The sequence below is a fragment of the Stomoxys calcitrans genome, chromosome 3, assembly GCF_963082655.1.
Source record: "Stomoxys calcitrans chromosome 3, idStoCalc2.1, whole genome shotgun sequence".
In the NCBI taxonomy this organism is placed as follows: domain Eukaryota; kingdom Metazoa; phylum Arthropoda; class Insecta; order Diptera; family Muscidae; genus Stomoxys; species Stomoxys calcitrans.
Window position 1 is genome coordinate 151,490,116 of NC_081554.1, and position 18,369 is coordinate 151,508,484.

Genomic DNA, 18,369 nt, shown 5'->3' on the forward strand with positions numbered 1-18,369 from the left:
CAGATAAGTACTACCATGGAGTACCTGTCTTCCAAATTTCAGAGCTCTAGCTCAATCCAGCTCAGATGTCATTTTGTACCTTTTAGTACCAAATTGTGGGTATTTAAAAAAAAAAAAACAAGTAAAAGTGTGCAAAGTTCGGCCGGGCCGAATCTTATATACCCTCCACCATGGGTCGCATTTGTCGAGTTCTTTTCCCGGCATCTCTTCTTAGGCAAAATAGGATATAAGAAAAGATTTGCTCTGCTATTAGAGCGATATCAAGATATGGTCCAGCTTAGACCACAAATAAATTATATGTTGGAGACCTGTGTAAAATGTCAGCCAATTCGAATAAGAATTGCGCCCCTTTGGGGGGATCAAGAAGTAAAATGGAGAGATCGATTCATATGGGAGCTGTATCAGGCTACAGACCGATTCGGACCATAATAAACACGTATGTTTATGGTCATGAGAGGATCCGTCGTACAAAATTTCATTCCAATCGGATGAGAATTGCGCACTCTAGAGGCTCAAGAAGTCAAGACCCAAGATCGCTTTATATGGCAGCTATATCAGGTTATGGACCGATTTGAACCATACTCGGCACAGTTGTTAAATGTCATAACAAAACACGTCATGCAAAATTTCATTCCAATCGGATAAGAATTCCGCACTGTAGAGGCTCAAGAAGTCAAGACCCAAGATTATTCGTCTGAGACCCCATAAAGTATATATATTCTTGATCGTCGCGACATTTTATGTCGATCTAGCCATGTCTGTCCGTCTGTCCCTCTGTCCGTCCGTCCGTCTGTCTGTCGAAAGCACGCTAACTTCCGAAGGAGTAAAGCTAGCCGCTTGAAATTTTGCACAAATACTTCTTATTAGTGTAGGTCGGTTGGTATTGTAAATGGGCCATATCGGTCCATGGTCTTGACTTCTTGAGCCTCTAGAGTGCACAATTCTTATCCGATTGGAATGAAATTTTGCACGACGTGTTTTGTTACGATATCCAACAACTGTGCCGAGTATGGTTCAATTCGGTTCATAACTTGATATATCTGTCATATAAACCGATCTGGGATCTTGACTTCCTGAGCCTCTAGAGGTCGCAATTATTATCCGATTTACCTGATTTGTACGACGGATTCTCTCATGACCATCAACATACGTGTTTATTATGGTTTGAATCGGTCTATAGGCCGATACAGCTCCCATATAAATCGATCTCTCTATTTTACTTCTTGAGCCCCCAAAGGGCGCAATTCTTTTTCGAATTACCTTACATTTAACACAGGTCTCCAACATATAATTTAATTGTGGTCCAAACCGGACCATATCTTGATGTCGCTCGAATAGCAGAGCAAATCTTTTCTTATATCCTTTTTTGCCTAAGAAGAGATGCCAGGAAAAGAACTCGAAAAATGCGATCTATGGTGGAGGGTATATAAGATTCGGCCCGGCCGAACTTAGCACGATTTAACTTGTTGTACCTAAATCTACGAATTCCATAAAGAAAAACTTCTAGACGTCCGATATATACTGTCAAGGTGTAAATCTATCCAAAATTGAGAGCTGTAGCTCAATCTGTAAAGAAAGTACCAATTTGTGCGTTTTAGTACCTTAATGTACGACTAAGCAATAAACTATTTTCCAAACTTCAGTATTTCCGCTCAATCCGTAGAGAAGGTACCATTTTGCGTTTTAGTACCTTAATACACGAATTTCAGAAAATCGAGTCACCCGATATATATCTTCAAGTTGCAACCAAAGCTAAGGAGTCGGAGTCAAAGAAACGTTGTCGAGTAAATTTTCCGAGTAATTTTCCAGAGTAATTTTTTCTACTCTGACTCCGACTCCGGACAAAATCAAGATTCGGGCGAGCCAAATCTTGGCAACCCACCACCATGGATTCTGCTAAAATATGGGAGCTATACCTGGTGATAGACCGATTTGGACCGTACTTGGAACATTTGGACCGTACTAAACAGAACACTATGTGCAAAATTTCAGCCAAATCGTATAAAAATCACGGCTTGTAAAGGCTCAAGAACTCAAATTGGGAGATCGGTCTATATGGGAGCTATATCAGGCAATAGACCGATTGGACCGTACTTGGCACAGCTATTGGAAGTCATAACGGAACACTATGCGCAAACTCGCTGCTTTTAGAGGCTCAAGAAGTCGAATCGGAAGATCCGTTTATATGGGAGCTATATCCAAGTCTGAACTGATATGACCCATTTGCAATCCGCAACGACCTACATCAATTCAAGCGGCTGGCTTTACGCGTTCGACCGCTATTGAGGCTTCCAGGGGCTCAAGATGTCAAATCGGGAGAACGGTTTATATGGGAGCTATTGTATTGGTTTGCCCAAAAAGTAATTGCGGATTTTTCATACAGTTGGCGTTGACAAATTTTTTCACAGCTTGTGACTCTGTAATTGCATTCTTTCTTCTGTCAGTTATCAGCTGTTACTTTTAGCTTGCTTTAGAAAAAAAGTGTAAAAAAAGTATATTTGATTAAAGTTCATTCTAAGTTTTATTAAAAATGAATTTACTTTCTTTTAAAAAATCCACAATTACTTTTTGGGCAACCCAATATATCAAATCTGAACCGATATGGCCCATTTGCAATCCCCAATGGCTTACTTGAATATTAAGTATCAGGACAAAATTTCAAGGGGCTAGCTTTAGGCGTTCGTCCGCTATCGTGATTTCGACTGACGGACGGACGGACGGACAGGGCTAGATCGATTCTGGATGTCGAGACGATCAAGAATATACATACTTTATGGGGTTTTTGACGAATATTTCGAGGTTTTCCAAATGGAATGACTAGTTTAGTATACACCCATCCTATGGTATAAAAAATAAAAACAATTTTCAAACACAAGTAAAAATGGATTAAGTTCGGCCGGTCCGAACTTGGGATACCCACCACCTCGGATATCTATACATAGTCCAATCTCCACCATTTTCAGGAATGCTATAAAAGGGTCTAAAACAACTCATTGTACCAAATTCAAGGCATTTATATAGCAGCTATATACAAATACAGTCTTATCTGAACCATATAGGGCACAGATATCGAGGAGATTAACGGGGCTCACTGTGCCAATTTCAGTGAAATCAGACATTTTATACAATCAAGACATTAAATCGGGAGATTGATCTAAATGGCAGTTAAATCTAAATATAGACCGATCAGGGTCATATGGAACACGAATGTCGAAGAGCCTAACACAACCCACTGTGTCAAATTTCAGAGACGCCGAATAAAAAACGTGCGTTTATGGTCCAAGAACTTAGATCGGGAGATCCGTATATATATTAAATCGGCAGCAATATCCAAATCGGGACCGATCTATGCCGTATTGAACAGGCGTCTCGAAGGGCCTAACACAATTCGGTATCCCAAATTTCAGCAAAATAAGACAATAAAAGCGCCTATTATGGGGTCTTGACCTTAAGTCGAGAGATCGGCCAATATGGCAGGTATACCCAAATTTGAACCAAGCTGGGCCGTATTGAACAGAGATGTAGAAAGGCTTAACAAAACTAACTGTCCCGAATTTCAGCGAAATTGGACAATAAATGCGCCTTTCATCTTAAATTGAGATATCGGTCTATTTGGCAACTACATCAAATTTTGGACTTATTCGGGCCAAACTGAAGATGAATGTCGAGTGGCTTAACACAACTCATTGTCTCAAATTTCATTAAAATAGGATAGCTAATGTGGCTTTTATGGGCCCAAGATCTTAAATCAGATGTTCGGTCTATACCAAGGCTATACCAAGATAAAGTCCGATATAGCCCATCTTCGAATTTAACCTGCACATGGACAAAAAAATATTCAGTGCATAGTTTCAGCTCAATATCTCCATTTTTATAGACTATAGTGTTATTTCAACAGACAGGCAGATGGACGGGCATGGCTAGGGCGTTTTAGATTCCGATTCTTTCATTCCGTTTGTAAAACTTGGAAATATTCGTCCAAGATCTCATTAAATATATTGGGTTGCCCAAAAAGTAATTGCGGATTTTTCATATAGTCGGCGTTGACAAATTTTTTCACAGCTTGTGACTCTGTAATTGCATTCTTTCTTCTGTCAGTTATCAGCTGTTACTTTTAGCTTGCTTTAGAAAAAAAGTGTAAAAAAAGTATATTTGATTAAAGTTCATTCTAAGTTTTATGAAAAATGCATTTACTTTCTTTTAAAAAATCCGCAATTACCTTTTGGGCAACCCAATATATAGATTCTTAATGGTCTCGACGTTCTGAGTCGATTTAGCCATCTCCGTCCGTTGCTGTCCAAATCACGATAGCGGTCTAAAGCGTAAAGCAAGCCGCTTGAAATTTTGCACAGATACTTACAATTGATGTAGGTCGTTGAAGATGAAATCCTGCACATAGTGTTCTGTTATGATTTCCAACAATTGTGTTAAGTACGGTCTTAATCGGTTTATAAACTGATATAGCTCCCATATAAACCGATCTTCCGGTTTGACTTCATAAGCCTTTACAAGCCGCAATTTTAGTCCGATTTGGCTGAAATTTTTCATATAGTGTTCCGTTATGACTCAACAACTGGGCCAAGTTCGGTCCATAACCTAATATAGCTCCTATATACACCGATCATCCAATTTGATTTCATGATTCCTTACAAACAGCAATTTTTGTCCGATTTGGCTGAAATGTTGCATGTAGAATTCTTTTATGACTTCCAATAACTGTGCCAAGTACAGTCCAAATCGGTCTATAACCTGATCTCCTGATTTGACTTTTTGAGTCCTTACATCCGCAATTTTTGTCCGATTTGGCTGTAATTTTGCATGTAGTATTCTATTATGGCTTCCAACAACTATGCTTAGTACTGTCCAAACTGGTCTATAACCTGATACAGCTCCCATATAAATCGATCTCCCGATTTGACTTCTTAAGCCCCTACAAGCCTCAATCTTTTCCGGTGTGGCTGAAATTTTGTATTTGGTGTTCCGTTGTGACTTGCACTGATGGGACTGATATAGCTCCCACATAAACCGATCTGCAGATTTGAATGCTTAAGCCCCTGTAACCCGCAATTTTTGTCCAATTTGGCTGAAATCTTGCATATAGTATTCTGTTATGACTTCCAATAACTGTGTCAAATATGGTCCAAATGGAAAACGCAATTTTTGTCCTGTTACGACCTTCAACAACTGTATTAAGTACGGTCCAAATCAGTCTATTACCTGATATAGCTCTCATATAAACCGATCTACCGACTTGACTTCTTGAGCCCCTGAAAGCCGATTGGCTAAAATTTTGCACTTGATGTTCTGTTATGACTTTCAACAACTGTGCCTAGTACGGTCCAAATCGGCCAATAACCTGATATAACTCCCTTATAAAACATTCTCCCGATTTGAATTCTTGATCCCCTAGAAGCCGATTTGGACGATTTGGCTGCAATTTTGCACTTGCAATTCTGTTATGACTTCCAACAACTGTGCCAAGTACGGTTCAAATAGGTTTCTAACCTGATATAGCTCCCATATAAACCGATCTCCCGATTTGACTTCTTGAGCACTTACAAGGCGCAATTTTTATCCGATTTGGCTGAAACATTGCATGTGGAGTGCTATTACGACTTCCAACTAAAACCGGTCTCTAGGTTCCTAGAAGCTTTAATTTTTGCTGATTTGACAGAAGTTTCTTATGCAGAATAAAATTATGCCCTACTAAATTTAGTTTGAGTAAATTTTTAGCAGAATCCATGGTACGGGTTCCCAAGATTCGGCCCTGCCGAACTTAGCACGATTTTTCTTGCTCACATTAACATTTTCGCAGAGAGAATTTTGGTAATTATCGTTTTTGAAAAAATGTGGCATAGCCCCTCCAAAGTAAAGTCCTAGCTACGTCCCTGGCCTCAATTAAAACCGATCTCCTGATTTGATTCTTGAGCCTCTAGAAGCCTCAAGTTTAATACAATTTATTTGAAATTTGCACAAAAACTTCGGTTATGACTTCCAGTGGCAAGTATGATCCGAATCGGTCTATATACTGATATAGGAGCTTAAATACAGATACCCGATAGGAATTATTGAGACCAAAGAAACCGCAATCAATATCGATTTGATTGTTGCAAAATAATTCAAAAACAAACTGAGTTAATAAAAGTAAATTTTATGCGGAATCCATGGTGGTGGATACACAAGAATCGGACAGGCCGAACTTTGCAGGTTTTTGCTAGTTTTGACTTTGTATAATCATGACAAGTACGGTTCATCTATATCTGCAGATTTTTCTTATATATATATTTAAAAATGTCCTTCAAATAATGTGTCAAGTGCGATCCATGGTGAAGGGTATATAAGATTCGGCCCGCCGAACTCAACACGCTTTTACTTGTAAAATTTTATCGTGTATTTTCCTTTTTCAGCCTTATAGGTATTCTAGTCTTAGTGGTGTCCTTTTGAGATTTTCGCATTAATGTAGAGTCTTCTGTCTTCTTCTATGTTCCTTCCTTTAGAGCTAAGGCCCACCTTCAACCTAATTCAACTGAATGTCCCAATTTATCAGGGATTATCAGCTGCCGCCTTGCAGCCCTCCCTTCAGCTTTTTATCGAGGTAGAAAAGGTTAGGAAAGGTTGAAAAGAGGGTGCAGATATTAATCCGCCTCATGCCACTATGGACATACATCGAGGCATAAGGCTTTAGCGATATGGATGAAAATTCCTCAGATAAGTCTCCAGCAAGAACTATTGAGTCATTTTGAGAGTATCCAACTCTACCGCTTTTATACCCACCACCGAAAGATGGGGGTATATTCATTTTGTCATTCCGTTTGCAACACATCGAAATATCCATTTCCGACTCTATAAAGTATATATATTCTTGATCAGCGTAAAAATCTAAGACGATCTAGACATGTCCGTCCGTCTGTCTGTTGAAATCACGCTACAGTCTTTAAAAATAAAGATATTGAGCTGAAATTTTGCACAGATTCTTTTTTTGTCCATAAGCAGGTTAAGTTCGAAGATGGGCTATATCGGACTATATCTTGATATAGCCCCCACATAGACCGATCCGCCGATTTAGGGTCTAACGCCCATAAAAGCCACATTTATTATCCGATTTTGTTGAAATTTGGGACGGTTAGTTGTGTTAGGCCCTTCGACATCCTTCGTCAATTTGGCTCAGATCGGCCCAGATTTGGATATAGCTGCCATATAGACCGATCCGCCGATTTAGGGTCTTAGGCCCATAAAAGCCACATTTATTATCCGATTTTATTGAAATTTGGACAAGTGAGTTGTGTTAGGCCCTTCGACTTTCTTCGTTAAATTGGCCCAGATCGGTACAGATTTCGATATAGCTGCCATATAGACCGATCCTCCGGTTAAGCGTCTTAGGCCCACAAAAGCCACATTTATTATCCGATTTTGATGAAATTCGGGACAATGAATTGTGTAAGGCCCATCGACATCCTTCGTTAATTTGGTTCAAATCGGTCCAGACTTGGATGTAGCTGCCATATAGACCGATCCTCCGATTTAGGGTCTAAGGCCCATAAAAGCCACATTTATGGTCCAATTTCGCTGAAATTTGGGACAGTGAGTTGTGTTAGGCCCTTTAATATGTTTCTTTAATTTGGTCCAGATCGGTTCAGATTTGGATATAGCTGCCATATAGACCGATCCTCCGGTTTAGGGTCTTAGGCCCACAAAAGCCACATTTATTATCCGATTTTGATGAAATTCGGGGCAGTGAATTGTGTAAGGCCCATCGACATCCTTCGTTAATTTGGCTCAGATCGGTCCAGATTTGGATATAGCTGCCATATAGATCGATCCTCCAATTTATGGTGTAAGGCCCATAAAAGCCACATTCATTGGGACAGTGCTTTGTGTTAGGCTTTTCGACATGTTTATGCAACTTGGCCCAAAACGGTCCAGATTTGGATATAGCTGCCAAGTAGACCGATATCTCGATTTAAAGTCTTGGCCCCATAAAAGGCGCATTTATAATCCGATTTCACTGAAATTTGATACAGTGACTTATGTTCGGCTTTTCGCCATCGTGTGTTATATAGTTCAGATCGGTATGAGGTATATGAGTATAAGGTATGAAATTTTCACCGAAATTTGATGAAAGGTGGTTTACATATATACCCGAGGTGGTGGGTATCCAAAGTTCGGCCCGGCCGAACTTAACGCTTTTTTACTTATTTTTAAATGTTCTGAACCAAGTTTCATCTCGATATCTTAATTTGTAAGCGCGATAACACCTGGAATTTAGTATAGAACTTATATTCACACTTAATCAGCTGACCTAGTTAGGCTAACGTAAAAAAACTTTGCATGACTTTAGCCTATTATGCTAAATAGCGAACATTACAATAAATTGAAGGTCATTGCTATGACAATTATTGCTTATTTTGCCAATTCATTAAAGGTATTCTCGTTAGTAGCAAATTTTCAAAAAAACAACATTTATTAGTCAACAATTTTTTATACCCTCCACCATAGGATGGGGGTATACTAATTTCGTCATTCTGTTTGTAACACCTCGAAATATGCGTCTAAGACCCCATAAAGTATATATATTCTTGATCGTCGTGACATTTTAAGTCGAACTAGCCATATCCGTTCGTCTGTCCGTCCGTCTGTCTGTCTGTCGAAAGCACGCAAACTTTTGAAGGAGTAGACCAAGCCGCTTGAAATTTTGCACAAATACTTCTTATTAGTGTAGGTCGGTTGGTATGGTAAATGGGCCAAATGGGTCCATGTTTTGATATAGCTGCCATACAATCCGATCGTGGGTCTTGACTTCTTGAGCCTCTAGAGAGCGCAATTCTCATTCGATTTGGCACAAATTTTGCACATAGTATTTTGATATTACTTCCAACAACTACGCGAAGTATGGTTCTAATCGGTCCATAACCTGATATAGCTGCCGTATAAACTGATATTGGGTCTTGACTTCTCGAGCCTCTAGAGAGCGCAATTCTCACCCGATTTGGCACAAACAACGGCTCCTCCCATGGCCTTCAACATACGTGTGCAATATGGTCAGAATCGATCTATAGCTTGATACAGCTCCCATATAAACCCATCTCCCAATTTCGCTTCTTGAGCCCCGAATCGGACTATAACTTGATATAGCTGCTCCTCCGTCCTTATGCATTATACTTTACACTTGCCTAAAAACAGATACTGCGTAAAGAACCCGACAGATGCGACCATGGTGGAGGGTATATAAGATTCGGCCCGGCCGAATTTAGCACGCTCTTACTTGTTTTTTATAATTCGTTTACAAATAAATTGGAATCCCCTGAGATGTTCGTTGATTTTTCCCATCACTTGTTTCTTGATAATCGTTTGGTGTTGCGTCTGCTTGGCCTCTGTGTCGTTGTATTATTGCTTGCCATTATTATCTTTTAATTTCTGATGGTCATGTTGTTAAAGAAACGGAACAACAATTTCATAACAATTCTAAGACATTATGGTCCAATGAACTTTAACTGCCAGCAAAACACAACTCACAAAGAAATCAGGCAACTCAAAAAAAATCATTGTAGCACTTGGAATTAAGTTGAGCACTAACAACCATTGAAACTTTAGAGGCCCCCAACCGGACATTGTAGAACATGAAGAGGGTAAGCGGAATGACACATTTTTCTTTGGCGGTTTGTATTTTTTTTTTTTCCTCTTTTTGGTCTGGCACCAACAGCGAGGAAAGATTTGACGAACCAATTAATGATGGGTAAATCCATATGCCCTTACTGGTAATGTTGATGTTCCCATAAGCGAACTTGTGTAATGACTAAAAACACAAAACTTCTCCATTCGACATTTGACAATTGTATCCCGAAACAGCTTGGCCTGACTGGAGATGACTTGGCTTGGCTTGGAAACAAAGTGTATTTTTACATAAACATTTCAAAATCCATTCATTCATTAATTATTTTAAAAGTTTTTGGGCGTATTTTCCGAAAAATCCCCATCACGATGAAATGCTCTTTGGCCGGTTCGCTTTAGATCGTTTTGGTGCCGGCACAGCATTGGGTACACCCTCCCACATCGATGACTTTTCTTCGCTTGTGAAATAAAAAGTGCCACAGTCAAAGCCACATAAAGCCATAGCTTAAATATAATACCGTTAAAGTGAAATGGTTTATGGCTTGTTGGTGATTAATCTTCGCAGATAGAGGTGCGGTATGCACAGGTGGTTTAATTAGGTTAAGGTCTGGGATTAACCACAGCTCAGCAGGGGAGTTAGTAAACAATTTTGTTCTGTACATATGTGTCTAAGGTGTAAATGGGAGAAATAACCACTTTTATGTATAGAGAAACCAGTAAAGAAAGGCAAACGTCGAGCGTTACTGACTGAATAACATCCTACACCTACCCTACATATACAAAGTGGGAGCTATATCTGACTTTAAATCAATTTGATGGACCTCGACAGATGTTTTCAAATTTCGACCAAACTGTAATAACTACCGTTGACAAATGACAACATTATTGCAAATTACCCAAAATATCACGAACACATATATGGGAGCTATATCTAACCGATTTCGAACACACTTTATAGATACCCAGTAAAAACTCTCATTACCAAATAACCAGAAAGGTAAGCTCATTCAAAAACTAATATCTACTTATTTTTTGAGGCATCGTTTCTAATTACTTTTACATGGCGTCCTAGAATTAAAGCCCTTCCGCAAAAGCATACCAATAGCACCAAAAATAAGTACTTATGCCTAAGCATACAAATTGTCAAAAGATAATGACATATTATCATACTAGAAATTTGCTAAAAAATAACAGCACACACATGCACAGATTCTTTTTTTGTCCATAAGCAGGTTAAGTTCGAAGATGGGCTATATCGGACTATATCTTGATATAGCCCCCATATAGACCGATCCGCCGATTTAGGGTCTTAGGCCAATAAAAGCCACATTTATTATCCGATTTTGCTGAAATTTGGGACAGTGAGTTGTGTTAGGCCCTTCGATAGCCTTCGTCAATTTGGCTCAGATCGGTCCAGATTTGCATATACCTGCCATATAGACCGATCCTCCGTTTTAGGGTCTTAGGCCCATTAAAGCCACATTTATTATCCGATTTTGCTGAAATTTGGGACAGTGAGTTGTGTTAGGCCCTTCGACATCCTTCATCAATTTTGCTCAGATCGGTTCAGATTTGGATTTAGCTGCCATATAGACCGATCCGCCGATCAAGTGTTTTAGGCCCATAAAAGCCACATTTATTATCCGATTTAGCTGAAATTTGGGACAGTGAGTTGTGTTAGGCCTTTCGACATCCTTCGTCAATTTGGCTTAGATCGGCCCAGATTTGGATATAGCTGCCATATACACCGATTCGCCGATTAAGGGTCTTAGGCCCATAAAAGCCACATTTATTATCCGATTTTGCTGAAATTTGGGACAGTAAGTTGTGTTAGACCCTTCGACATCCTTCGTCAATTTGGCCCTGATCGGTCCAGATTTGGACATAGCTGTTTATGGTTTTCGAGGCGCTTTTATTGTCCGATGTCGCCGAAATATGGGACAGTATCTTTTGTTAGGTCCTTCGACATTCCTCTTCAATTTAGCCCAGATCTGTCCAGATTTAAATATAGCAGCCATATAGACCGATCTCTCGTTTTAAAGTCTTGGCCCCCTAAAAGTCGCATTTATAATACGAATTCGCTGAAATTTTACACAGTGACTTATGAAAGGCTTTTCGACAACCGTATCGTATATTGTTCAGATCGGTCTATATTTGGAAATAGCTACCAAAAAAACACAACATTTTGTTCAACAAAATTCAACAATAACTTGTACTTATTAGACCACTCAATGTCCGTGCCGAATTGGGTCCATATCGGACCATATTTCGATAAAGCTGCAATGGGGGCATAAATTATGCACTTCTCACCGGATTATGACGAAAGGTTGTTTGCATTGCACCTCGGGTATGGTGATGGGTATCCAAAGTTCGGTCCGCATTTTTACTTGTTAGTAATGTATGTCCATATTGGCATGGGGCGGATTCCGCACCCTCTTTTCAACCTTACCTAACAAATGTTTATTAGAGGAGGATTAAACTGGCAATCCAAATATGCATTGTCTTGTAAAAATGATAGTCCAATTTGTTGTTATACCTACCACCATAGGTTTGGGAGTATAGCAATCTAATCATCCCGTTTGCAACACCTCGAAATATTAATCTAAGACCCTAAAAATTTATGTATATCCTTGATCGTCTAGGCATTCTGAGTCGATCTAGCCATTTCCGTTCGTCCGTCTGTCAAAATCATGATAGCGGTCCAACGCTATCAATTGATGTAGGTCCTTGTGGGTTGCAAATGGCCATATCGGATCGGATTTGGATGTAGCTCCCATATAAACCGATGTCCAAATCTATACACCAAATCTCCGGAATGGATAGCCGAATTTTTATTTGCATATATATGGTATTCCAAAAACACGAAACAACAGAGGGAACCGCTGTACCCCAAAAATCAAACAAACCGACATTTGACAAATGCAGGACAATATGGGATTTAAATTAAAAGTCTAGATAAGAAGAGTTTAAATCTGAGCAAGTGTATGACATGCTATTTCAACCCCAATAACCCCAACCAAAGAAGAAGATTTTTGTAGGTTTTAAGGCAAAGCATGTATGCTACAAAGCTGATAACGTTGCAAACGCAATATCCGAATACCTGAGGACTTCGAGAGAGTGGCAATTACTCACGAATGTGACGATTTCTTCACTACTCTACGGCGTGGCGGCAGTTTCAGGAAGGATTGAATTGAAGCAATTGGAGGCTTCCGTGCATAAATAACAAAGATAATGGGTATGTTCTTTTAGCACAGGCTCTATAACCTCAAGAGCCAAAAGAAAAGCTCCTCAATATGTCCAGCTAAGTGCTTTTAGAATATACATCAACGTCCATATGGATATGTAGTTTGGAACATTTGAATTTGTATGGAAGTCTAAGCGTTTCAGCTCCCGTATCAGGAACGTAGCCAGGATTTTATTTTTGGGGAGTGAGCCACAGCCAGGCGCAGCAAGAAAGAAAATTACTCAACCTTATTTATTTCAATCCGACCCATTGACAAACAGATTAAGTGTGAGGCAGCCACTGTGGCTATGAGACTTAAAGCGATGGACAGTCACGAAAAGTCTCGCAGTGTAACGCCTTCTGAGGTTCCACAGCTTTCTCACCTGCCCCTGGATGCGTACGGAAGCTCATCATGAATCTTTTGAGGATGAACTCCTGGTGGAGTCAGAAGACGAGGCTAACACAACAGTGGTGGAAGTTCTGAATCTGACTATGGTCCGGTTTCTATAGATAAATATCCACCATTGTAAGGCCGCTTCGGCGGCACTAAAGGTCCTCCTGATGACTGGGGGATTTGACGAGGTTCTAATCCAGAAACCATGGGTGTGTGGAGGAATGGTACGTGAACCAAGGAATTCGGGGAGTTAAACTTCTCAAGGGTACGGGGACTGAGAGACACAGAGCCTACATTCTTGCAAAGGGTGTTTTTCTTCTTCCGTCGCTAAGCACTGAAGATTTAGTAGCAGCCAGCCTTGAAATAAACAAGTTTCAATATTGGCTGGCTCCCTATATATGGCACATGATTAAGAGATGACACCATCAAACCTTGAACCTGGTTGAATCTGCTTCTGTATGGAAGAAAAGCCTCATTGTAGGAACTGATGCTAATGCACATCACTAGATATGGGGAAGTTCGGATGTCAACGAAAGGGGTGAGCTGCTTATTGAATATATTATAAGTTGCAATCTGACGATTTGTAATAAAGGGGTAAACCGACCTATATTACCAAGAACAGGCTGGATATAAATAAATAAATATAAATGGAAGAGTATGGGAAGCGTTGGATGACCACAACTTCTCTGATCATCGTTCTATTTTACTTTTAGTCTTGGAGAAAATACTGAAGTAGTGGATCGCTTGTGTCAGCATGCCCTAATGCCAATCCAAGGGGCAAACAGCGACCGCCATGATTGACTCCAAAGCTGGTTTGTCTAAGGAAGGACTGCAGAAAACTCCTCAACAGAGCAAAAGAGACAAGAGCACTACACAATTGGGACATCTGAGCTAAGAAAATACAAGGGCGATCTTAGAAAGGCTCAGAACAAATCCTGGGTAGAATTCTGCAGCTCCGTGGAGGATACATTAGTGGCCTCTAAGCTAAGGAAATTCCATCCTCGAGATCTAGTAAGGAAACACTAAAACTACTAGTTGATTCACATTTCCTGGGAAACTCTCTAACGGACAACGTGGCGCCATAAGAAGTTGTCACTGATATGCATTCGCCGGAGGCCGTTAGGGAAATTGTGTCTGAGCCGAGAATCCTTTGGGCGATAAGAAGTTTCGACTCCTTTAAGTCGCCAGACGCTGGTGATATATCCCCGGATGAATTACAAGCTGTGTCTGATAGACTGGTTTCCTGGCTTATAGAGATAAACTCTGCTTGTATCAGAATGTCATACACACATGAGGGATGGAAGGACACGAAGGTAATTTTCATTCCGAAAGCAGGAAAACACTACCACACGAAGGCGAAAGATTTTCGTCCTATTAGTCTGTCATCCTTTTTGCTGTAAACTCTTGAGATTTTGATAGAAACATATCTTAGGGCAAAGATCTCTGGATATCGCCTGTCGCAGCAGCAGCATGCATATGGTAAATGCAAATCCACTGAAACAGCCCTTCACGACCTAGTCGGCTATATAGAGGGTTCTCTCGCTGTCAAGAAATATACAATGGTAGCATTTATTGACATTTTTTATTGACAACCGACGTCAATTATGAACGAGTTGGAATTACTAAGCATCAACTCTACCGTAAGAAAGTTTATTAATAACTTACTAAAAGATGCATTACGGCAGGCTTGGAATCTGTGGATCTAAAACGAGGAACACCTCAAGGAGGTATACTGTCTCCTCTACTTTGGAATATAGCCATTAACAATATATTATTGTCTGGAAGAAAAAGGCGTAAAGTGGTCGCGTATGCGGATGACGTGGCAATTGCGGCTAGGGGAAAGTTTGCCAGCACTCTAAGAGATATACTTCAGGGAGCTCTACGTGCAACTGCAAAGTAGGCTACCGAAAGTGGTCTGGATATAAATCCGTGCAAGACAGAAGTAGTTTTTTTTAAGCAGGAGATACAAGTTGCCTACGGTGGAACCTGTCTTCTTGGGAGGAGAGAATGTTCCATTTACTGAAAGCGCAAAATACCTGGATGTTTTGTTGGACAGGAAAGTGAACTTCAAATCCAACATTTTGGCAAGGGCAAGAAAGGCTACTCTTGCCCTATACACCTGCAAGAGAGCCATTGCCAAAAGTTGGGGGTTTAGACTGCGTGTACTACAGTTGTCAGAACTATAATGTTATATGGTGTAGTGGTCTGGTGGACGGCGCTTCAAAAATCTACCTGCTGCTCAATACTAAACAGGATCCAAAGGATTGCTTGTTTGTGCATCACAGCCGTACTGAGGACGACACCATCTGATGCACTGAATTTAATGCTACTTCTTATGCCTCAAGACATTGTGGCTACCCAAATTGCAGCGACCACTGTCGTGAGGTTAAGGGAGCTTTCTCATTGGTCATGTGGCGGCTACGGACACTGTGTTATCCTTGATACAATATCCGATGTTCCAGGCAGTGTTTATTACACCCCACCTAAGCCGCTTTTTGATAAAAATTACTGTAGCACTATTCCTGATAGAACCGATTGGAACTACGATATCCCTGGTAACAGAAGTTACATAGGCTTCTATACGGATGGGCTTTGGGGTGTACTCCAAAAATCTAGAACTGGTCATATCGAAGTGGTTACCCGACCACTGCAGTATGTATCAAGCGGAGATCTTTGTAATTAAGGAAGAGGTGGACTGGATAAGATATAATGTCTTTACGTCGATTGGCATAAATATCTTTTCAGACAGCCAGGCAGCCATTAAATCCCTGGAGAATGTATTTCTGAACACAAAAACCGCACTCAACTGTCGCAGATCTCTCAACGAGATGGCTGAACAGTTCAAAATTCACCTGTTCTGGGTGCCGGGCCACAGATATATCCCAGGGATTTCTAAAGCAGACGAGCTTGCGAGACTAGGAACTACCTTACACATTCCAGGGATACTGGAATCTGTGAGTATGCCTCTAGCGACATGTAAGCTAAGTTTTCAGTACCAGGCCCGAAGGGCAACGAATGATAGATGGTCACAAAGAGGGTCCAAAACTATGGTCCAAAACTATGTGACCTAATCTAGACTTGAAGATGTCTACCAATTTGCTGCCTAGAACAGACGTCTCAATCATTGTGTCCGTCATGACACTCGGAAAACATGCTGACCGACTGAAGGTTGCCAGCAACGCCTTTGCAGAAGCTGTAGGGACATCGAAGAAGAAGAGACTATAGAACACCTTCTGTGTGTGTGTCCCGCACTAGCAGTTAGAAGGAGTTCCACTTTAGGTTCTCATTTCTTTGAGAACTTGTCAGATTTAGCGGATGTGAACATTCTCAAGTTATTGGGCTTTTTAAAGCGATCTGGAAGGTTCAACGGTAGGAACTAGAAGGCATCTTCCTTCTTCCGTTCCTGTGGTATCACAATGGACGAAAACGTCTAAGTGAGTCTGATAGCAGACTGCCACTTAAACCTTACCTAACCTAACGCTTTCTGAACAATCCGCATCATTTGGGTGCCGGGCCAAAACGAAGTAAGGAAGAATGAAAGGGCAGACCATTTGGCAGGGAAGGCATGAGAACTGAAGTCAATAAACTTGATTAACCCGTCGCAGTCCGAGTTAAGGACGTAGGCGTCGAATGCGGTAGTAGCATTGTGGAACAGCTAAACAGTCGGTAGGAAGGCCAAAATCTATGGCGTAATCCGGATCGTAGGAAGACGAGGCTATTACTGAAAGGAAGTAAGAAGGAGGTCTGTTTAGCATTTCCAAAATTCAACTTCAAATCGGTCTATAAACTAAATAATATGAAATTTGCCCATGAACATTCCATTAAGGAACTGGAGCAAACTTCTGAGAAATCGATGAGTGCTATCCGATTCAATTTGAAGCTCAATGATAAGGGAACACCTTTTTATAGCCGACACCTCATTGGGGAAAATTTTTACATGGCAAAGTACCTCCCAAATGTCGCCAGCATTAGGAGGGGATAACCACTGCTGAAAAATTTTCCGATGATCCTGCCAGGATTCGCCTCATAGGCGGACATGCTAACCTCTGCGTTACGGTGGGCTCCCTATCTTATATATAAAAATCAATTTGTGTTTGTTTGTAGGTATGTTTGTTTGTATGTTTGTGTGTTCCTTATAGACTCAGAAACGGCTGAACCGATTTTCTTGAAATTTTCACAGATGGTGCATAATGACCCCGTGGTGAAAATAGGGTACTACATTTTTTGATATCTGAAGGGGGGCGGACCCTCCCCCTTACCCTAATTTTCAGAAGCGCCAGATCTCAGACATGGGTGGTGCGATTTAAGCGAAATTTTGTGTGCTCCTAATTTCGGATGGGGTACCACCCTAAAACCTACCAAACATATATTTAGACCAATCACGACAATATGGGACTCAAATGAAAGGTATTTAGGATAAGAAAACGTATCTGATATCCAATTGTCGGACCAAGTGCTAGGGGGACCACCCCAAGCCCCAAAACACCCATAAATTGGACATATTTACCGATCATGGCAATATGGGACTCAAATGAAAGATATTTGCGAGAAAAATACGAATCTGATATCCAAATGTGCGACCACGTTTCTGGGGGGTCCACCGCTTCCCCAAAACACCCCCCAAACAGGACTTTTTTACTGACCTATGAATATGGAACTTAAATAAAAGGTATTTGAATGTTGAATACGAATCTGATATCCAAATTTGGGACCAAGTGTTTGGGGTGCCACCTCTCCCCAAAAATATTCCCCAAAAGGGACAAATTTATGACCATAGCAATATGGGACTCAAATGAAAGGTATTTGGGAGTAAAGCACGAATTTGTTTTCAATATTCGGGAAAAGTGTCTATGGGAACACCCCACCCCCACAACACCACCCAAATAGTAAGTATTTTCTGACCATTGCCATATGAGGCTCAAATAAGAGGGTTTTTAAAGTGGAACACGAATCCGATATATATTTTCAAGGCCAACTCACTGAGTGGCCGCCCATCCCCCAAACCGGTAATGTTTGCCGACTAGGGAAATGTGGGGCTCAAATTATCAACATTAGGGACCAAATGTCTAGCGGACGTCCCACCACCATAACAACCACCAAATAGGACGTATTTGCTCACCAAGACAATTTGGGTCTTAAAGAG

The 18,369-nt window shown here is 40.6% G+C and overlaps 1 protein-coding gene across 5 annotated transcripts in view; it reads left to right on the forward strand.

Moving 5' to 3' along the window:
• The window catches only part of LOC106092677 (serine-rich adhesin for platelets), a 250,128-nt gene that overhangs the window by 175,877 nt on the left and 55,882 nt on the right, over positions 1 to 18,369 (forward strand). The window lies entirely within an intron of this gene.